This window comes from Aethalodelphis obliquidens, unplaced genomic scaffold (genome assembly GCF_003676395.1).
Source record: "Aethalodelphis obliquidens isolate GAN/ISIS:26980383/991018 unplaced genomic scaffold, ASM367639v1 scaffold80, whole genome shotgun sequence".
Classification (NCBI taxonomy): Eukaryota; Metazoa; Chordata; class Mammalia; order Artiodactyla; family Delphinidae; genus Aethalodelphis; species Aethalodelphis obliquidens.
Window position 1 is genome coordinate 5,348,691 of NW_020838024.1, and position 24,019 is coordinate 5,372,709.

Genomic DNA, 24,019 nt, shown 5'->3' on the forward strand with positions numbered 1-24,019 from the left:
CAGTACCAGAAAAGCCAATGTTACCTCTCTTGCTAATGCTCAAAGCACCCCTTACATTTTTCCATTGAACAGAAAGTTTTCCATTGAGCAGGATGTTTTTATTGAGGTATAGTTGACATACGACATTATGTTAGTCTCGGATATAACACAATGATATGTTTGTATATATTGTGAAATGATCACCACCGCAAGTCTAGTTGACATTTGTCACCATAGAATTACAAAAACTTTTTTTCTTGGGATGAGAACGCACAGATCTGCTCTTAGCCACTTTCAGATATGCAATACTGTATTATCAGCTATAGTCACCATGCTGCGCAGTGCATCCCCATGACACCATTTTATAGAATTTAGGATTTTTGAAGAAAGTTTTTCAAATGAAAATAGGCACAAGATTATAGGAAGACCTGCCAAGTAATATATGTATATGGATTTAACATTACCCGTTTTATTCACTTTCCATCAAATTAGATTTTCCCAGGCAACTGAAAGTGTGCATATCATGAAGTTCTCCAATCTTAGGGCTGGAAAAATTTTAGAAGTCACCTAGCCTGAGACCCTTCACTCTCTATGTGGAGAATCTAGGCCAAAGAATATAAATACCTCTTCATCCCCAGAGAATATGTTTACATGGGATTGGATTAGAAATAAATACTTATTATACCATGTAAAAGAGTGTTGGGAACAAAGTTAAATTTCATTAAGGAGTAACATGCTTTATATCAAACTTTGATTTTATACGAGGCTGTTTTGAAAATATGCAGCATAGTAACACAATTACTAATAGATTATAGTATAACTTTTGCAGCATCATAATCACAAAGATGAATCAAATCAAGAAGGTAGGAAAAAAGAAAAAATAGAAATAACTCATCCCTTGGACTCAATTTTTCAATATTGTTCCCTTCAATTCTGTAAAACTTGAAATGGGGGAAAAAAGAAGCACTTTTTTTAGCATTCAAAAGATTGCTAACCTTTTCACCGAGTGCATTCTTTCTGACTACAATTACTGAATGAAAACAAAAGGAAGTTACAGGGAAATGCTGCAAAATAAAATAAAATTAGCCAAATAAAAAGCAATGTTAGCCCTAAATGTGATATTACAGAAAACATCAATAATAGACTTTTTATAGGATTTAGAACTCTCATCAATATCCACAAATCATATTTTTTAACTTTGTTACTAAAATCAAGTGGCAAGTTTTCTATAAAGTATTCAGCTGTTTGCTTTCCATCTGTGAAATGAAATCATGTCTCTATGGCATTCCTTTTCCACCAGGGAAGACAACATTCTGTAGGGAACCTCAACCGGTGATACTTTGAAATGGGTTAGAAATGCTATATCAGAAGGAAGTTTTCTCTACCAGCTGTCACAGTCTGTGTGATCTCCCTCAGAATTCGCGCAGCAATCTCTAAAGTGCCTTTCAAAGAGTATCTCCTCTCCCTTGTTAAGCCAGCCCTGAAGTCATATTGTAGAATAACCCTATGAAGCCTGTAGCTCACAAAGAAAGTGTCCTCTGGGGACAGAATTGTTGAAAACACACTTCCCCCTAGAGGCAGAAAAGATGAAAGAATATTACACATAATTCAAGAACATTTCTGTAATTCCATAAGTGTTGAGATTTTGTTTTTAACATATAGTTGATCTTTTAGAGGGAACCATCCATTCAAGACATGGGAGGAAAATCAATAAAGGGCAAAAAATTAAATTGAAACCTTGCCTCTAGGTTTTAGCTTTCCTTAGCAGGGACTCTGTTAATTGATCTCTTTTCTTCTTTTATACAAATCTACAATTTTTTGCCAGCACTGTAAGTAAAAGCAATTACATGTTTTTTCTATTTAAACTTATGATTTACTTTCATCAGAAAATGCGGTTAAATGTGGCCTCGAGGGATTCTTTTGAAAATGCCGCTCTACCAGATTTATCTCCTTGTGATCAGATCTGTTTCTGTATTACTGTCCTCCTAGGTTTCCATCAACCGCAATCTCTCTTCATTTCTCTGGAGATGCCCTGAGATAAAATGACATTAGAAACACTTCCGAAAAATGTAGAACTCATCTGTGATTTAACCTGAGTTGCTGGCATGAGGTTTTCTAGGATTTGCAAGCTACAGCAAGCATTCTCACCGTTGATTTATAGACAAGTCATTTAATATAAATCATTAGATTCACAAAAACAAGTGTATGTGCCTCAACTTTATCCATAACAATTCTGACTCCATTTAATTGGTTTATTTAGTTGTACATGGCATTACTCCAAAAAGGACTTAAGAAGGTATGTAAAAATATAAAATGGAATTTTAGAGAATTTTTCTCAGGGCAAAATGCACAGCCATTGCATCCTACTCTCCTACTTTTTTTCTTAAGGTTTTACTAACAGTTGCAAGCCTCGGCAATGGTCACCTCTCCCATCTGAGTTCCCACAGCATCCCTCGGGGTCGTGATCACACTCAATTTTATTTCCATTTACAAGGAAGCAGTCTGGATAGGGATCGAGTCCTCAGAGCGGTGTCCTGCGGGAACAGCATGCATTTGGAAGCCTCACAACATGTCCCGAGATTATCTCCTCACTTATTTGCCCTTCAGTTTCCTTGTTTCCCTCAGTTTTCTCCTTCTAACATGGAGGTAACGGTCTTGCCCTGGTGCTGTAGAAGTAAGAGTTAGAAAAAAAAATATTGAGAGACTCACAGTGCTTCGTATACAGTAGGAAATTAATAAATGGCAGCTCTTGCTATTACATTCCCTTCGATGCCTGGTGAAGAGTACTATACCAAGTAAGTGTTGGATCAATGTTCCATAAATTCATTATGGAATGAGTGAATGAATGAATTTAAAACCCAAAACCAAGATGGTTTATGGATACCTTGTTTGGAATTATCTATTGCCTGATCACAACAGACTTTATTTAAAATTCTTTTTTTTTTCTTTTTTTTTTTCCGGTACGCGGGCCTCTCACTGTTGTGGCCTCTCCCGTTGCGGAGGACAGGCTCCGGACGCACAGGCTCAGCGGCCATGGATCACGGGCCCAGCTGCTCCGCGGCATGTGGGATCTTCCCGCACCGGGGCACGAACCCGAGTCCCCTGCATCGGCAGGCGGACTCTCAACCACTGCGCCACCAGGGAAGCCCCAGACTTTATTTAATAAGCCTTCTTTTTTAACTTTAACAGTGGCTTTTTTGGAGGAAACTTTTTGGCAATCACTTTGATATTGGCCCTGGATTCCCAGACTCAGATATTTCCTGATAAGCTTGAGACAGGAGCTTGTTCAGTGTTCTTTCCTCTGCATAGTGGGGCAAAGAGAACAAGAGCTCATGCGCATAGCTACCCTTCACAGCTTTAAGGCTCCTCCAGAAACTCAGGCTAAAGGGAGCAAGGGGAAATGGGGCAAATCAGAGAGCAGTTTTAAAAATGGAAGAAATAGAAGTGGCTGGTGCCTGCAAGGGGCCGGACCTTCAAGATAAAGGGGAGCAAATGCTGTATGGAAGCACAAAGAGGATTGTACTGGAAGGAATGTATTTAATTTATAGATCATGGATATTACCATAAGTAATGAGAAAAGAGTAGAATGTCCTAATGTATTAAAACCCAGGCTGTAAAAATGTCAGACCCAGGGCTTAATGCTCTTGTCCAATTCAAAAAACCTTTTTAAACATCTACAGTGTGTCAAGGACAATGGTGTTCTCTAGCTTAAACCTATTGCATCAGACATTCACTTGTTTTATTTGGGGATATGATTTGACCCAAGTTATATTTGAATCTATGTGATAGTCGCGTGTGCAAAGTTTAAGAGAAACATTATCAGGACAAAAATATATCAAATTTCATCATATAAACATAACATTTTTTTAAAATCTTATAAAAACCATTTTCCTAATGTTATTGCATCACAATATTGAGCAGTTTATACTCCAAATTAATCAGCATTAATCCACTAGAATGTAAACTCCATGAGGGCTGGGATATTTTTTTTTCTTTAATCCTGCACTCTCTCCTTCAAGAATGATGTAGTAGGCACTTGAAATTTCATTTCACCAATGATAAATCCAAAAAATGCAAGTTTCCTATAAAACAGAATTTAGAAGAGAAATAATACAGCAGTGAAAGGAAAAAGATAATTCAAAGAGAAATTAGCTCATATATATTCATATACATAACTTCTAAAATAACTTTTTAAATATTCAGATATCATCACGTTGGAGTTACGATTATGCAAATAATATCATAAGCCAAAGATCCTAAATACTAACTTCAAGAGATCTTAACACATTGACATACCAGCACCTCATCACTCATACCTAATTTGTGATTATTTCCTCGCTAAGAGAAAAATGCAGTATTCTAAAAAAAAAGAAAAAAGAAAAACTCAGTACATTATCTTTTGTAACGCTGTGAACAGGAATTAAAGATTATGAGGAAAATTTGTGTTACCACCGTGTACAATGTTGTGAGATATAGTTTTTTATTTCTTTCCAGCAAGTACATTCCAAGAGGTATTATATCTTGGAAAGCTGATGCATGAGACTAAAATAGAATAGAATGCCATGAGGAAAACATCAGGAAAATGCTTGACATTTGCCCTCTCATATTTTTGGTGATCATGCTTGTGACATCAAATTTCGCCCTGACATTAGTGGAGAAAACTGTTTCATCAAGTTAACATTGTTACTTTTCAGTTGTTGGTAATTCCTCTACATTAAATGCTCTTCTTTTCTCTTCATCCTTCCCACAAAAATATTCCCTTTTCAGCCTTTATGTTCTTTTTCCCTTTACTAACTGCCTGGGGAAAATAGTAAGAATTATTTTAACATAAACCCTGTTGCTTTGCAGACTTTTGGAAGTCTGGAGGTGAGATATGGAAATGACTTTCCACTTGGGCAACTTGTCATATTCAAGTGTATATAAGTGTACAAATTGTCTCAAATTGCAAGTCATTCATGTTCTAGTGAATCATTTGGGGGTTTTTGTTTAACCTCAGGTACAACTGTTTTAATTAACTATAACCTCAATTCTTGGCACATTCATGATCAATCTGTACGGTTCTTGTCTTATTTTAAGTTCTCCCCTTCATTGCTCCCTTCATATTCCTTTCACCCTATAAGATCCTCTTTATGTGTTTAATACATGCTGTAGATAAGTCTATATTCTTAAAAAAGAGTGTGTCTTGTGCATACATGTGTTATTCTAATACAGAAACTGTATTATGCTACTTCTTATTTTCACAGACAGTGTCATGGATTGATCTTAACAAAACTATTAGGGGGAAAATCTACATCATTAGTTTCATTTTGTTTAGTTTTTAGAACTAGTCATCTCTTCATTGATGAATAATTGTCAAATATAATTATACGTATTTAATGTACAACGTGATGGTGTGATATACATTGTGGAGTAGTTACCAAGATCAAGATGATTAGCACATATATCACCTCATAGAGGTAACTCATTTGTCTGTGTGTGTGTGTGTGTGTGTGTGTGTGGGGTGAGAATGCTTAAAATCTACTCTTAGCAACTTCCAAGGGTACAATACCAGACTGTACATTTGATCCTCAGAACTTATTCTTCTTATAACTGAAAGTTGACACACTTTGACTCGCATCTCCTCAATGCCCCTCCTCCTAGCTCCTGGCAATCACTATTCTATTCACTGTTTCTCTATGGAATCAACTTTTTCTTTATTCCACTGATACCATACAGTGTATAGTAATTTTCTTTCTCTGGCCTTACTTCACTTAACATAAGGTCCTGAATTTTCATCCATGTTGTCGCAAATAGCAGGATTTCCTTTTTTATGGCTGAATGATATTCCATTGTATATTCATTGCAATACATACATACATATACATATACATCACATTTTTCTTATTCATTCATCCATCGAAGGATATTTAGGTTGCTTCCATATCTTTGCTATTGTGAGTAATGCTGTGATGAACACGGTAATGCAGATATCTCTTTGAGATACTGATTTTATTTCCTTTGGATATATACCCGGAAGTGGCATTCCTGGATCATATGGAAGCTCTATTTTTAATTTTTTAAGGAATCACCACACTGTTTTCCATAATGACTGTACCCATTTACATTCCCACCAAAAAGTGTATGCGTTCCCTTTTCTCCACATCCTCACCATTTGTTATCTCTTACCTTTTTGGTAAGAGTCATCCTAATAGGTATGAGGTGATAATCTCATTGTGGTTTTGATTTGCATTTCCTGATGATTAGTGATGTTGAGCATCTTTTCATATCCGTATTGGCCAGTTGTATGTCTTCTTTGGAAAAAAAAAAAGTCTATTCAGGTCCTTTGTCCATTTTTTAATTGGATTATTTGCTTTTTCCTGTTAAGTTGTATGAGTTCTTATATATCTTAAATATTAACCCCTTATCAGATATTGTTTACAGGTATCTTCTCCCATTCCATAGGTTGCCTTTTCAATTTATTGACTGTTTCCTTTGCTGTGTAGAAGCTCTTTAGTTTGATGTGGTTCCACTTGTTTATTTTAGCTTTTGTTGCTTGTGCTTTGGTGTCTTATCCAAGAATCATTGCCAAGACCAATGTCAAGGAGCTTTTTCCCTGTTTTCTTCTAGGAGTTTTATGGATTCAGGTCTTACATTTAAGTCTTTAATCCATTTCAAGTCAGTATTTGTGAGTGGTGTAAGATAGAGGTCCAATTTCATTCTTTTGCATGTGGATATCCAGTTTTCCCAACACCATGTATTGAAGAGACTCTCCATTCTTGGTGCCCTTGTCAAAGATTAGTTGACTGGGCTTCCCTGGTGGCACAGTGGTTAAGAATCTGCCTGCCAATGCAGGGGACACGGGTTCGTGCCCCTGTCCAGGAGGATCCCACATGCCACGGAGCAGCTAGGCCCGTAAGCCACAACTACTGAGCCTGCACGTCTGGAGCCTGTGCTCCACAATGGGAGAGGCCATGACAGTGAGAGGCCTGCGCACCGCAATTAAAAAAAAAAAAAGATTAGTTGACCACATATGCATGGGTCTATTTCTAGGTTCTTAAATCTGATGCACTGATCTATATGCTTGCTTTTATGGCAGAACCATACTATTTTAATTACTATAGCTTTTTAGTATAGTTTGAAATCAGGAAGTATAATGCCTCCAGCTTTGTTCTTCATTCTCAGGATTGTTTTGGCTATTAGGGGTCTTTTGTGGTTTCATACAATTTTAGGACAGTTTTTTCTATTTCTGTGAAAAATGCCATTGGAATTTTGATAGGCAGTGCATTATATCTATAGATTGCTTTGGGTAGTATGGACATCTTAAGAACATTAATTCTTCTAATCCAAGAATATGGGATATCTTTTCCATTTATTTGTGTCTTCTTCCACTTCTTTCATCAATGCCATAGTTTTTAGTGTACTGGTCTTTCACCTCCTTGGCTATATTTATTCCTAAGTATTTTATTGTTTTTGATGCCATTGTAAATGGGATTGCTTTCTTAATTTCTCTTCAGATAGTTCATTGTTAGTGTAAAGAAACATAACTGATTTTTGTTTGTTGATTTTATATCCTGCAACTTTATCGAATTCATGTACAGTTCTAACAATTTTTCAGAGAGCCATTAGGGTTTGCTATATATAAGATCATGTCATCTGCAAACAGAGATAATTTTACTTCTTCCTTTCCTATTTGGATGCCTTTTATTCCTTTTCCTTGCCTTTTCCTTGTGAGAGTGGCCGTCTGCTGTTCCTGATCTTAGGGGGGAAGTCTTTTTAACTTCACAATGTTGAGTATGATGCTAGCTGTGGACTTGTCATATATAGCCTTTATTATGTCACCACAGTGACAGTTTCAACCCTGGGGAAGACACAGCAGTGGGGACACAGCAGTGGGCAGCTCCATTAGCTGAGTTTGGTGCTGGTGAGGACTGCGGGGGTCCTCAGTAGCAAAGCCTGCAAACGTCCACAGCAATGAGGCTTGCTGGGTTTCTACTGCTGTCCCTTGCCCCTTGGGGTAAAATCCCTCCAAGGGGAGCCCGCTCAGTGCCAAGCTGCTTTGGACTGGGGGATGGGTGACACAGGTAAAATGCTTCCTACTCTTTTCCATGTGGCCATCCTCCATTTTTGAGCCCTGCAGAGTTTCTACTACTTCTTCACTACAGTCCAGAGCTTTCTCAGAGCTATTTTTATCAGTTTGTAGTTGCTCATTTATTGTTTTGTTGTTTTTGTTGAGCAGGCAAGCGTTGAGACCTCCTAGCCTGCCATGTTGCTGGCCTACATCATTACTTTTGAATGCCGCATAGTATTCTACCATATTTTACTTGTTCACTCCTCCAGTTTCTGTTTTTTTTTTTTTGGCCTCCCTGTGCAGCTAGCAGGATCTCAGTGACCCGACCAGGGATCGAACCCTGGCCACTGCAGTGACAGTGCCAAATCCTAGTCACTAGGCCACCAGGGAACTCCCATTCTCCTAGTTTTTGATACCTGTGTCCATTCTCTGCTACCAGAAACTGCTCTGATGATGATTTTCATCTGTGTCCCCTTTTGGACTTATAGTAGAGTTTCCCTGGGGTATATTTTGCTGCATCAACATGTATATGTGTTTTTACTTTACTTATTATGGTCAGATTACAACAGAATGGCAGCATCAATTTATACTCCCTCCAGCTCTACATGAGGGTTTCCTTTAGGAACTTCTTTACAGTAAAAATTCAGTATGTTTCCAGTGGCTATTTGGTATGTCTCCATTACCAAAGAGGAGGGCCAGACCAGTTTCCTCAGATCTTTCATAACTTCAGAGTCTGCTTTCTAGATGAAAAGAGAGTTTGAACAAAAGTCCTGGACCAGACATTTAATTGTCTGAATTAAGTCACCTACTTCTTCCTGTCTAAACACTGTGGCCAAAGGAATCACATGTGAGAATTGAATAATTGATTGCCCTGAGTAAAATCCTAGTGTTCTTACCAAATGAGGGAGGAACGGATGCTGGGTGGCCAAAAACAACACATGCTTACTGAAGAGCACATTCTTAAAACCATAGCCTTGTGGTTAGGGGATATGACCAACCCATAACCCTAACCCTAGCCATAACTTCTCTGAGCAATTTCCAATATGTCTCAGTTTTCTGTTTCTACATAAAGGATCACCTCAAAATATAATGGCTTGAAACAGTAACCATTTATTTACTCATGATTCTGCAAATGAGCTCAGCCGGGTGGTTCTGGGATTTTTCTCATTCATGATTTCTCACGTGGCTACAATCATCTGGTAGTTTATCTAGGGCTGGAAGATCCAAGAGGGCCTCACTCACATGCCTGGAGATTAGCTGGGGCTGCTGGCTGTTAAGTCTCAGTTCTCATCCATGCAACCTCTCCAACAAGATGACCTAGCTTTCTTACACTTTCTTACAGGTGATCCAAGAATACAAGTCCCAGTGCAAAAGCACATATCAAGTCTCTGGCTTGACATTTGCTGATGTCTCATTGGCCAGAGCATGTCACATGGCCAAGGCCAGCGTCAGTGTGGGAAGGCGATACAATACGTAAGGGAGTGAGTACCAGATGCATGATTCATTGGCAGCCATTAAAATAAGAATCTACCATGCTAGAGGACAGAAAATTCCACAACATACTACCCTAAAATGGTGAGTTTTACTGAAAGTCACCTAGGGAAGAGGTATGACTCCCTGGCCAAAAATTGAAACCAAGTAGGACAAGCCCAGAGAAAAATTTGTCTCTTCTGGCTTGAGCCAGCCTGGGAGACTGAGGGAGCACTGAGGTGATGGGTTCTAAGATGAAAACTCCCCATGGATTCTGGAGAGGAGCTCAAGGTACAGACAAAATACAGGCAATGTGGCTTTGGATTTTTCCCAGTTCTTTAAAGCTGAAGAACATCTACTGAATATAGCTTCTGAGCCATGGATGCCGTCTTTGGCAATGGCAGACAGGGCTATTGTCCATCCAATGTCCATTCTCCCCTTTGTTCTTAGAACCCCACTTTATTCAAGGAAACAATCTTCTCTGCTGATAAACTATTATTGATCATCCTCCCTTGACACTTAGCATGGCCATGTGAAACGAAGTTTAGCTAATCAAATGTAACTACAAGTTACATTAGAAGTTGGGTAAAAATTTCAGGAAGGCTCTTTTTAAAGGGAGGGCATACACTAAGGCGCTTGTTCCTTTCTATTCTTCCTTCCTGGTATATGTACATGATGGCTGGAGCTCCAGCAATCATATCAGACTATAAAATGACCTTGAAAATAGAGCCCTCATGTTAAGGATGGTGGAAGAGAAAAATCAGTGTCTGAGTCCCCTATGATAGACCTGCAGGCTTCTTTTACAAGAGTGAATGAATTCATATTTTTATGCCATTCTTTGTTTGAGTTTTTGGTCAATATACATGAACCTAGTCCTAACCTAGTCCATCAAGGTAGGTTGAATAACTTGTATTATGTAAATTAGGCTGTTGTGGTTTCTTGAAACTTGGTATTTACTTTCCTTTTATTCTTTCCTGTTATACAGAAAAGTCCTTTGAAGACTTTTCTCACTGGTGGGTCTATAGAACCCTCAGATCCACTGTGAGACGGACCTGAGTCAGGACTCCATTTATTACCTGGTCTCCCATTTGCCCCCACTATAAAAGTGGTCCACAAAAATGTTTTGGTTCCCTGGATAGCAATGTTAAATTGTACCCCAGGTCCAACAGTCCTTGTAATGTTTGGGTATTGCCTTTTACCCAGTGATTGGTTATCTGCGTAAATGCCATAGGTGTCCTTGGGAAAGGACTAGGGGGATTGTCACCATATACACTTGCCATGGTATTGCAGAGTCCTTCCTCCTGGAGATATGGCCTCTCCCTTAATTCAGGGGTTCTAGGTCTTAAAACAGCTCGGGGTCTGGAAACTGAGCAAAGGATCATGACTTTTGGGTCTGGATGCATTCAGCCCTTTTATCATCCATCCTTGATTTCTCTTGTTGCATAAATTAAGCAATACCCTTATTGCCTGCCTTCTGTCTTGCTCCTAGGGAAGACATCTTCTGTTAACCAACCCTTAGCCTTCTTAGAGGTCAAACCCACTCACCCCATGCCCCTCTGATTTTGTAGCCTCATTTCTTCTGATGATTAAAGACCAACAGGTCTTTATTATTTTAGAATCCTATTATCCCCTTGTTACCAGGAAGCTCAGTTCTATATCAGCGTCTCCTATCATCAAGGACAAATACCAGTGAGCATTTCAGTGAATCTGGTGCCCTCTCACCAGAGCATTTGTTTAATACATTGATAAATAGACTATTCTCTGGGCCCTTTCCCAGAACATAATCAGCTAATGGGCTCGCTGACCTTAGATTGTATGTCTATTCTAGCATGCCCTCTTCTCTGAAACTTCTGATCTGTTTTTCACTGCCTACCACAGCAGCTCTGGAATTTCTATTTCGCTTGGTGTGAGCCTTCCCTTTCTTTTCAGGGTCATTGCCAATATTGTTAAATCATGTATCATGGAAGCGTGCTCCCGTGATAAACTCCTTTATTATGTTCTAACTTCCCTTCATGCAGCACCCTCAGGACCCAGTTCCATACCCATCCTCCCAGCAGCAGCTACCATATTGGTAAGTTCTTGCACTTCCTTCCAGGTAGAGTTGCTATCCTTCCTTAGCGGGCCAGCACTTCCACAGATGAGTTTTATTGTGATTTGACCCTAATTATTGACCTGGTAGCCAGGATGTGAGATGGGTGTGGATCCCAAGGGGACTTCTTATTGTCTTGCGTGACAGAGGCTTCCAAGTTGTTTTCAAGCAAGAGGGTGGGAGGGAAGGTCCTTTAACAGGGAATAGTGGGCCCTTTCTGCAGCCCTAGGAAGTTCCGATTTCCCCATTTCATGTCATAGGCTACTACTCTTTCCCAGTCAGGGCCATGGCCTTGGTGTCACAGACTTTCTAATGTTAAAAATTCAACCACCTCTGGAGCACTAGTATTCTTATATGCACTATGCCTGATCCCTTTGATTTTTAAGCGTCTGCTTATATGCTGCCCAAAAGGCCTTCTGACTTTCATACTTAACCTTTAATTAATAATTAATATCCCTCAGTTTTCATTGTCTTACTCTATTTGATTAATTTTCCTCAGGAATAGCCATCCAATTCCACAGTTCTTATAATAACTACTTCCACCAAACTTCTCAGACACCTGTGGTATTGCCCCTACCTCTGCATTCCTTTCCACAATCCACCCATAAATTCCTTTCCATTGGTATCCCATCCCAGTACACCAACTGTGACAGTTTTAATGAATGCATTGCTACAAGCCTGGGGTGATCTCTGTTCCACTTGTCACCATTGATGCTGTCCTCAATGCCAGTCAGCTGGAAGATGATCCGGCTCCAAAATCTCATTGTAGGGTTGGCTTCCTCATACCACACCTGGCACCAACTCTCATAGTTGTGGTTCTCTGGGAAACACACTCTAAGAGAAGATTTGTATGCAGGAAATTTACTGGTAAATGTTTTCATGATGAGAACATCTGTGGGAGGGTGAAGCAGGAGAATTAGGCAGAGAGAGGGGTTGAGTTGCAATACAATCCCACCAAGAGTTCTGGAGCTAGGATGCCTAAGTTTGAAGCAAGGTATCCAGCTTCACCTTGAAGTCTGACCCCTACGAGATGCATGACCTTGGATGAAGTGGCTTTCTTCAGCTTATAAAGGCAATTCCTGGAGAGCAACTCAGCTGACAGTCCTCAGCTAGCAACATCCCCAGAAGCTGATGGAATGAGTGTGTCTCTGCCCTAAAACGGGGATCTGGAAAGCAGAGCACACATTCACCATAGCTGGGGAGACACCGCAAGTGAAATGGTCTCTTCAATATCAACAGGAATGAATGAATCCAATGTGTTAGAGATGTTGGAGACCCAGAAGCAGTACTTAGCAATCCAAGGTAAAGTAGAAACACATGATTACTATTCTACAGGACTGGGACTAGGGCGAGGCAATCAAGACACACCGGACACAAAATTTAAGGAGACATTCACGCTCAAGGTTGTGGCAGTGAAGGGCTTAGCACTCATGTTACCCCCGAGAGTGAGTGCCTCCTTAAATTTTGTATCCTAGGCACCTTGCTTGCCTTACCTTCCTCCCCTTCCTGCTCTTATAGACAGTAATGTCATCATTGTAATTAAAATGTTCTGATCCATGTGAAACTTTGGTGACTTTTAATTTATTATTTGGTCCCTGGAATAAAAATATAAAGTTAAACTGCTAAGGTCCTACTTGACTTGAATAAAAAACACAAAGTCCTAAGAGTAACAACACTTTGCCCAATTTTCAGTCCTGAATCCATTCACAGAGTTGGTAAAGAAAAGTCTGGGTTCCATTGAGGAAAGAAGGAACCTGAAGTAACACCACAAGTGGGTACTGTGACTCTTCTTCCGATTCTTCTCCAAAGGGACCTTTAGCTATTCATCAGTATAACCATGCACTAGGAAAAAAGGGAAATACCCAAAATTTTGGAAAACTATTGTTACACGGAATCAAGGGTAATTCTAACTCCCAGAGCTCCCAGATATCACTACAGTCTACCAATCACAGTAGAGATAATAAAGGACACATGATATGCTGACTTTTTCTTTAACTTTATCCACCTCACCAGAGGTCCAATGGGACTGTCATACTATCCATGATTACCAAAAATATAGATATCCTCAGCTCAAGAATACTTTCATTGCCTTCTAACCCATAGAGTAAGGACTATTTTAGTAGACAAGACCAAGTGGAAACTCAAGGATTTCCCCTCCTTTCCAAAATTGAAAACCAAAAGCAATTCTGCATTTCTGAGAAATTACCAAGATTGGGGGCATCATGAAATATTTTTTATATGTGAGAGAAGAAGATGATTCCTATCACATGTCCATTTATATGTCCAATTTGGCTGGAATGAAAAGAGTATAATCTTGGGAAAATGACAGTGAATTATTTGATGTTCAATCTCATAGAGACAGCATTTGTAGTCATCTAAACAGATGTGGGCAAACCAAACAGCTCCCTCGAAACTGTTTTGCAACTACTGACTTAACAAGTTATTTCTCCAACCCAGGATTTAGAAAATTTGCCAATAAAGATGGTAAATATTTCAGTCTTTGCTGGCCATATAGTATGTCTCAACTACTCCACTCTGTCCTTGTAGCATGAAAGCAGCCATAGAGAATCCATAAATGAATTCATATCACTGTGTTCCAATAAAACTTGATTTACAAGAACAGAAAGCTGTAATTTTCTGACACCAGCTCTAGCCTAATAAATTAAAAAACCCAGATCAAGTTTCTTTGACCTGGCAGGGAAAGCAGTATACTTTTATGACAGCACCTCAGGTATATTTCAACTCACTAGCTTGAAACATAATTTTGCAGGGACCTTGACTGTCTTAATATCTCATAGGTCATCACACTGATCAAGTACTTTTGTAACATATTAAGTGTATCTGGAAACATAAAATGACAAATACTATTCAGACCATTTAAAATATATGCTTAGGTGAAGACAGAAGATAGAGCCCATGAAAATACATGTATTTGCACTGTAAAATAAAGGACAAATTTACGCATCTTATACTCCATACCCTTAAGAAAGAAAGATACATTTCACTTGCCAGGCCTCTTTGAATTTTGGAGGCACTGTATACTGTGTTTGGGTTAGCTGTAGTGACCCAGCTAAACTGAAAGACTGCTAGCTTTAAGTGGGGACCAAAGTAAAAGCAAGCTCTCCAACAAGTCTAGGCTGAAGTATAAGAAGTCTGCTACTTGTCATTATGATGTAGGAGATCCTTGAAGTGTCTGTGAAAGATGGAGATACTGTCTAGATACAAGCTTCATTAGAAGCATCACAATAGCTGGCCTTGGAGTTGGAGCAAGTAAATACTCTCCTTGTGAGGAGCATTCCTTGGCTTGCTGCTTGACCTTGATGAAGACAGAATGTCTGACCATAGACCACCAAGTGACCATGTGACCTGAGCTGTCCATCCTGAACTGAGTTTTATCTAACCCCTTCACATAAAGCCAAACATGCCCAGCAGTTCCCCACATCAAACGGAAGAAGTATGTATAAGTTCAGGCCCACCAGATACTGGAGGGTCATGGGGAAGATTTTTACTCTCTCTGAATAAATACTACGCATTCCATACTGATACTCCTTCCTTAATTTACACCTTTGGTCATAGGAAATGTATTCCAGCCAACTCACTGGTGAAGGGGAGAAAAAACAAGCCTGGTTTAAGAATAATGCTGCAAAGTATATTAGCATCAGCTAGAAGCAGACTCCGAAGTTACAGCCCCCATCTCACCCACCTGCAAGTGGCCTCGAAGAGACAGTGGAAAAGATTTTACCTGTCTACTTTACCTTGAAGGAGATATGGCCTGAGTAAGAATATTTGATTTATGTATACGGGAGAGACTGTTAATTGCCTTTCAAGATCCACTGTCCCCTTCAGTCTTGGTGATTTTAGCTAGGCACATTGCTTGATGTAGACATGTGATTAATGAAGAGATGTAAGCAGTAATGTCATGTGTCATTTCCAGAGAGGCTTATGAAAGAAATCATAGTTTGCTATCTGCCCCCTTCCTCCTTTCTCCAGTTAGAAGGAAACATGATGTCTAGAGCTCAAGAAGCTATCTTGGATCAAGGGATGAGGATCACACCTAAAGAAGAAGAGGTAGTGATAGCCCTGAATGGTACAGCTGAAGACTTCTCTAGGTTATAAACTTCTTTCTTGCTTAAGCCACTACATTGAGTTTTTCTGTGATATGCAGATGAACTTAATCCAAATTCACGTGATGGAAAAAGATTAATGGAATGACTCTATGGTCAGAGCTCTGGTCGGAAGAAGATTTGAAGATTGCTGACAAAGAGATGTAGGGATAAGGTATGTTGATAGACATTTTGAATGGGCCTAGAGTGTGAGAATATTTGTGTTCCATGTCAATGCTCAGCAGAAATTTCCTACCCTGGAGGAGGGTCTTAGTTATTCAGGTGGGAAAGATGACCTTGTCTAGCAACTTCCTTCCCCAGCCACTCCATTGCTGTTCAAAGGACTCATAAACAAACTATCCATGCTGTCAGGAGCAGAGGTTATACATCACCTCCACAAAATAGACTTTGCCTTAGCAAAACTGGCTTAGCTACTGCTACTATGAGTACCCAGTTTGACAACAGCAGGGAACAACCCTGAGATAACCATTCTCTGGGTGAAACATCCACCTCTCTGAAGGGAAGCTAACTACACTGAATCCCTTCCTCTGGGTAGCAATGTAATATTTTCACTGAAATGTATACTTATTCTGTATTTGGATTGATTTCCTTATCACAATGCTTCTGCCAGCTCCATCATCTATGGAGTTACTGTCATGGTATCCCACACACCATTACTTATGACCAAGGAATTAACTTTACAATGAAAAAAGGTAGGTTATAATCTCATTCCCATGAGATCTGCAGGTTTTATCATATACTCGCTATCTGTCGGAAGCAGCTAGTTTTAAAGAACATAGGAAAAACCTATTTAAGGTTCAATCAAAATACATTGCTGTTGCTTCCACAGCCAGAATACATGGCTCTAGGAATGAAGGGACAGAAATGGGATTGTCACATGTCATTATTACTCCTAATGACCCACTTTCAAATTTTATGCTGCCATCTCTGTGACTCTGGGTTCTGCTGGTTTTGAACCCAGGAGGGAATGATTTCACAATTGACAATGGCTACTTGGGATCTGTGTACCAATGAGTAAATAAGCAAAATATAGGATGAGTCCTAAATTGGTCTTACATTGTCTAGAAGGGTTAATCCTAACTATTAAGGGGAACTAGGTGTGCCGAAACACAGAAATATGAATGGAATTAAAGGGCTCCCATGAGGTCCTCCTCGCATGAAAACACCAGTGATAAGCAGACAGGGCTGACTACCAGAACCCTCAGAACACAGGCAGCATATCTGAGCCAAGGAATCAGACTCCAGTGGATTAAAGGTTTGGGGGTCAATTCATCAGGTGAAGAGCAGTAACAAGCTGAGATACCAGCTGAAGTCAAAGGATCCACGGCATGGCAGAGTCCCTAAACCCAATGATAGCCTCCTGATTTGGTACAGATTTGAGGGTTCTGATCTCTACTCTTGTTTCCATCCTCATTCTATCCAGCGTATGTTTGTATATTTTACCTACTTTCTCTTTTTCTCTCTGTTTGCTCCACTGTCACATTGATAACTTTACAATGTGTCCATCAGCTGTGGAATATTGAGATGGGATCATCACAGAATTAGAGAAATAATGGACCCTATCGAAAACTCCTGATCCAGAGTCTGGTTACTATCACCAATGTGATCTGAGTTGCTCTTCCTCAGGAGAAAGAGTGAGTGCCTTTTTAGGCACATGAGGAATAACTTATCATGTGAGGTGATTTTCTTGTTTGGCTGTGAGGTATGGGGATACTCTTGAGGGTGAAAATCGAGAGGCCAAAGTGATGGCTGCAATGAATATTTGTCAGGCTTTTCTTCCCTTAGCCTCCCCAACCTTCACCCCTTCCGATTTTAGGGTGATATAGGTGGGGTTTGGCGCTCTGCCTCCTACTGTGGAAATCAGGTCATTTTTCATTTATTACAAAATGTAAGTCCATGCATCTATTTTTCAGCATATATCAAAAGTGTTAGGTACTGCTAATAAATTAAGGGGAAAGGTCTCTACTACTGGGGGCTTCTATTTTAAGACCTAAAGATGGGCTTTGAACAGTCATAGAACGAATCCCAAGTAAATTATTAACATGTCAAATTTTTAGAAGAATTCAGCCAGTCCCATCTTTCATTTCACAGATGAAGGAGAGCCTAGAAATTTCCATGAATGGCCAGTGCCACCAAATAAAGCCAAGCCAAGAAGCAAGGCATCACGACTCTATCATCCCTCGGTAGGATACGTCTTATTGTGTTATCATACATTGTTATTAAGAACTTTGGAGATTTTTGTTCTGAGCCTGAAGTGTGTGGAGGTGTTACTCGGTGATTGTTTAGTATTTGACCTAATTTTCTAAACTTTCTATATTCAGCTTTTTATCAAGTAAGTCCTTTTTTAAAATCTACACATCTTATTTTTCAGGAATAATGGTTTTAATTAGGTTATATTTCTATTTGGTTTATCCTCCTAATGAATCACTCATTCTTAAAAGTTCCTGTGTTTCCTAGTGTCATCATGAGTAGACACTCTTCTATTTCTCAACGGGAGTTATTTTTAAGCTGCCAGAGCCACAAAGATCAAACGGAAGCTTTGGCTGACACATCTTTTACATGACTAGTTACTGGACTTTGGGGAAAGATTCACACTGTGTAAAATTTGCATAGCCGTAGACATATTTTCGTCATAGAAAATCCAGGGGGCCTCTTGTTTCATTCAGCTATTCAAAGATGATGAAGCAAAGTAATAGATTGTTTTCTTCTTCCTTTGAACAAGGAAGAACCATGAAGACACAGTTAAAAAACAAGAAAAATAAAAAACAAATTGCAATATCCAAAAGGCATTCTGTATTATGGAAAAAACTCTGCCCACACAGTGTGCAGAGCCTCAGGGCTTGGGCAATCCTAAAACCTCAGATGCACACTGACCCTGCCTGGATGTTGCTATAAACTGGAAAAGTGCGCTGAGCATAGGCATAGAATTGGGACCCCAGGCAGCTTTGGAATGTTTATGGTTAAGAAGAGAAAGAAGGTGTTCTAAAATGTACCCGGGATTTGTTTTAATCAGGTATGGTGAAGTGACACTGCCTTTGAAAGAAGAGTTTATTGCTTACATTTCCCAAGAGAAGGGGGCTTGACACACCACGCAGGACCACGTGGGGAAGCACTGAAGTGGGTGGGTCAGGAGGCAGAAGGGGAGAAGGAAGAAGTATGACCAGAGATTTTTTTGTGGTTTCTGAGGGAAGGAATGGGCAAGGCAGGGTTGTCAAGTTTGAACAAGAGTAGAATTGAATCATTTGAATAATTTGTAGGGCTATGGGCTGTTGGAATGGTCTCCAGTTGTCCAGTATCTGATTTTGAGGGCAAGGAAATTGGTTTGGTGTGTGAGTTAAACAAAGGAGGTGGCCAGGGACAGGGTCTTCGGATGGGTTAGTGTGCATATGAAAGTTAAGCTCATGGAAAAGTTGTTTGCTCTCTCTAGGAAGCAGCTCATCCTGGAGGGGCCGTCTCTCCCAAGCCAGCAAGGGCGGCCAGAGATGTCAAAGCAGATAAAGATCATGATTAATACAAAAGGCAACTATTAGGCAAGTTGTTCTTTGGTGGAGTTAACCAAAAACAAAATATCATGGTAGAACTGCTCTTTAATATTCATTAAGTCTTAGGAAAAAAAAAGAGGAAATCTATACAATCTCTGGATTTTATATGTGGTTCTGTCCCAAACATTGACCAATGCTGGTAGAATATATTACTGAACTAATAACCTAAATCACAGAAGTACAGTTAAGTTCAGGAAGTTTTACATTATTGTAAGGATAGATGGACGCTTTGCCCTCCTCCTCTCCAATTTAGAATGTATATATGGATAGAGGCAGACATTGGAATGAGGCTGCCACCAACCAAGGAATGCCTGGAACCACCAGGGCTATAAAAGGCAAGGAAGGATCCTCTCCCTACAGCCTTCAGAGGGAGCATGGCCCTGTGGACACCTTGATTTTGGACTTCTAGCCTCCTGAACTGTGAGAGAATAAATTTCTGTTGTTTTAAGCCAAAACAAAAAAAAAAAAACTGTACATATGTACACATTTCTTTCTGCATTAACATTTTTTATTTAAAGGTATATTACTTTTCCAATAGCAGTTTTCCTTCTTTTCTAGGCTGTGGTTTAGTTGAATAGAATAAAAATTAACATGTGTTTATCAGCAAAACCTATCAGAGTAGCTAGAAATTGAAAACAATCTAAATACTCAAAGCTAAGAGATTAAGTAAATGATGAGATATCCATACAATGAAACATGAAACAGGTATTTCAAATAATGTTGCTGAAGAACGATGAATATTTTCAATACACTTAATGAAAAATGTAAGTTACAAAATTCTGTGTTCTATGTGATCTGCTTTTCTGTAAAAAAAAGTATTTACATGCATTAAAAAAAAAGAGGCTGGGAGGATACAGAGAATGTGCACCAAGATGGGATCCACCGTAGATAAGGGCTGTGAGATTATAGTTGATTTATTTTCTTCTTTCTCCATATTTATATTCTTAAAATTTCTATAAGTATGTATTATTTTATAAAAATGAGAAAATAATGGGAAAAGATGAGACAATAAAAATATTTATTTTTATTTTATTATACTGGAGTTTCTTTTCCCAAAGAAATTTTCTCCTACTGCTGGTTCTGCTGGGTCACAAGGCTCCAGTGGCAGGGCAACCAGGGTCAGCTGGGGTCAGAGCCTAGACCTTCTGCAGAGCCATTTCTTATTCCAGGTCCCATTCAAAACTGTTGCCCTATGGGATAGGCCTCCAAAATCCACAGAAGCTCACCAGTTCTTATTGGTGAGCAAGGCGTGATGCAACAACACGTCTCTCACTGTAGAAAGAATATCCCCAAATACCCAGATCACTGGACTCTGGAAATTCACCAAGATGGCAAAGCCCTAATCTTTCTCAGTATTTATTTTTCATACCGGGGCATGCAAAGGCATCAAAAGAATTTTCTACTTCTTGATCACCAAGTCCCATTAGCATAATTCCAACTACTATGGGAATATCAAAATGGCCACTATTTCTCCAAACTATACTGTGATAGCAAGAGAACTGACATATACGGGATGGGATATATATTCCAAACACCTTGGACAATACACCATGCTGCCGAACCATGGCTGAGTCTACCCAGCACGTGAAATCTGGAATCCTGTAAGAATGCTCCAGTGTTAATCAATTCAGGCCAAAAGCGCCTTAAATAGTGTCTTATTTGGTCTAACACCTTTAGAATCCACTCTCATGTATGTTCCTCAGACTCTTGCCAAGCCTGATCAGTGACATCTTGTAACTCTGTATAAACTCTCTCTTCCAAGCCTGGCCTTTGTGCCTCTCAGTCAGGGCTCTGTTGGATTTTAACTCTTGGTACAGGCCTCAAGGCAATAAGTGGTAACATTAGTTTAGGAGGCAATCACCAGATGTTTCCATTTTAAAGGCTTTTAGCAGAGGAAGGCTTATTCCCTCGGAGACGGGTGAGGTTTTCTCTGCTGGCAAGGGAGTGGAAGGGAATTTAAAGGTTCCAAGTTCTCAGCCTTGTCCTAATGTCTTCAAGCCATGGCTCCTGTCCCACTGGAGCCCCACGAGTGCCCTTACCCTAGGCTAAGAAGCCTAGCAATTTAAGCATTTAATTGACTTACAATTCTTCATCCTTTACCCCTCAGCTGTATCAACCCTGAAGTTAGAAGGGATGGAGAATTCCTTCAAAGCTGTGTGGAGGGCTTCTGGTTCCCTATGAGTATTCTTAAGTCTATGATCATAGCTTTTCATTTCTCTCGTACTGTCTAGGGTTCTCAGAAGCCAAGTGACTCCACAGTCTTTACAAACACTACTGTCACTATAGCAACTAAGTCCCACGGCCACTTGATCTCCCCCCGCCTTTCCTGCCACCTGCACTTCACTCCTGGATACCACGCAGTGATGACTGGAATAGTCATGATGCCACTCCAGGCCACGAACTACCCACGGCCCATGCTCCCCTGACCCCTGTCAAGGAAGTAATCTCTGTGCTCCTTGAACATACACACAACCCAATCCCCAAATCTGTTTCAAGGATCTGTTTTCTATGTATAAAGAGAATGAATATAAATTATAACTGGGTTTGTCCCTTTGTTCAATAATCCCACATAGAACGCCAGAATTAAACACAGATGGCAATTGTCCCCTCATTTTACACGGGCTGGATCATATTACATCATTTTTCAGTCTAAAATCTCTAATCTGTCACTCCCTGGCTAATGTCTCTTCTCTCTCCATGCTCACTCGACTATTAATTAAGCATTTCCTTGGGGGTACTTAATTCCTTGCTTTCTACCTGAAATAGAATATCAGTGTGCTGCTTCAAACAAAGTCAATGCTTTTTCCAAGAAGAATATGAGTGGATTCAATTTCTTTTGTTATTTTTGCAGCCCCAGCATGTAGCTCAATTGTGGCCTCATAAAACGACCTCTTGTGATATCAAAATTATCGTAACAATAATCTTTACGTTTTGAATGTTTACTATATGGTTTATATACCTTGTCTCATTTAATTTTCACATCAATTCCATGTGGTATACACCATTTTAATCCCCCCATTTATCCATGAAGAAAACTGAGGCTTAGAGAGTTTAACATAAGTAACATCCTCAAGGTCACACAGCTGGTAAGTGAAAGAACCAGCTCTTGGACGCTAAAGCCACAAGTCTCCATGGCTTCTTTCAGTAGTGTTTACAGAATGAAGAGCCAAATGACGAGCCCCAGTAAATGTTATCCGTAGCATTTCCACATTATTTTACTGACCCCGAACAAAATTTCCTGGAATTATCACTAACCCTTTATATCAGACTTCACTCTTACATCCCCATCAATGGTGGCTTGTTAAACAGAAACCAACTCTGGCTAAATTTACCAAAAATAAAGGGATTTGTTGAAAGGTCAGGTTAGTCCACAGAATTTAAGCAGCAGCTGACCAGCAAATCTTGGAAAGGACAGAATCCAGGCGAAGGCAGGGAATAAGGTAACAGGAAGTAGTAGACAGACTCCACCGTTGGGATGAATCAGCTTCAACTATTTTCAGTCCTTGTGTCACTCTGCTTCAAGCCTCAAATTCCAGGGAGAGTATGACTGACATCATCTGGATCCTCTGTCCAGCCCTACGCCAGGGGATGGGGGTGGAGGAAGGATGGGGCACTGTGATTGGCAGCTCCACCAAGACGGCATTCCAGAAAGGAAAACAGAGGGGAAGTAACCAAAAGAAGGCTTCGCGGGTGCTAGGCAAGCAAGTGCAAAAGGTCTGCTGCAATGACTTTAACACATCCATGATCAGAGAGAAAGATTTATACTCTTGAAAATATAAAAAGAAATGCACATAGAGGCAATTGATAAAGAGTCCAAAACATTTAGAGCACTGTTTCTCAAAAGGACCACTTTTTTAAAAATACATAAAAGATTATAAAACAAACACCCTCGTGGATCATCTAGTGTTGTCTTCAATTACCTTTTTACTGCAATGTTACTTAGATGTGTACCAATATAAAACTAGGGGTAAAAACCTTTGGATTTATAGCACTTATAAAATTATAAAGCCACAACAAGGTTTAACACAACAAGCCACTCAATTCAAACAAAATGACAAAACCAATATAATTCAAATTACTTACCTAAGTTTAACCTGACAGGTGATATTTTTCTGAAACTGAGCCGCGACTCCCGACGTGAACGTAGTACTGATGGCTATACTGCGGGCATCCTGGAGCTCAGCATTGCTATGCCACTGCGTGCCTTATGATGACTCGATTCCCCCAACATTTATCCCTTCAATCCACTGGAAAACCTTGCGACAGCTGGGCCAGTTCATTACTTTGCCTTCGTTTGGTGTGAAAATATCTCTCCCTATCAGCCCATGATAATTAGAGTACTGTTACTTGCTGTTAATGAATTGAAAACCCAAATGCAAATAGAGGTGTAACAATTCTTGGCACTTCTCAGTTATGAGCTGGTCACTCAGATGATCATAACTGAGTGCTGATATGAAATTTTTGAGGTACCTTAGAAATATAAATGCGACTTTTAAACTATCTATTGGAGGATCTGAGACTATGTCCTTGGAACCCCAGGAATCATGACCCCCAGTTTGAGAAAAAGTGGTTTAGAGCAATGGCATCCCCCTTAGTATAAATGTGTACCCTCCTAAGATAAACCCTTTGAAGGGTATGGCAATGATTTGCTGCTATAAATTCCTAGATAGGTATTTGGTGTAAAATTTCCACATGCATTCTGATAGTTCTTAGGCCCTTGATATTCTGCAAATGTATTTTAAAAAGAAAAATACCTTACAGCCTTCTG

General features: G+C 39.7%; 1 long non-coding RNA gene across 2 annotated transcripts; it reads right to left on the reverse strand.

Moving 5' to 3' along the window:
• Positions 1-88: 88 nt before the first annotated feature.
• LOC113612641 (uncharacterized) lies at positions 89-23,537 on the reverse strand. Of its 2 annotated transcripts, XR_003429914.1 has the most exons (3): positions 23,335-23,492; positions 12,231-12,477; positions 89-2,645 (listed from the first exon to the last, which is right to left on the reverse strand). It is a non-coding gene; the product is annotated as an uncharacterized LOC113612641 (long non-coding RNA). The 2 variants fall into 2 exon arrangements; XR_003429915.1 differs by lacking the exon at positions 89-2,645 and having other exon boundaries at positions 8,302-12,477; positions 23,335-23,537.
• Positions 23,538-24,019: the final 482 nt, after the last annotated feature.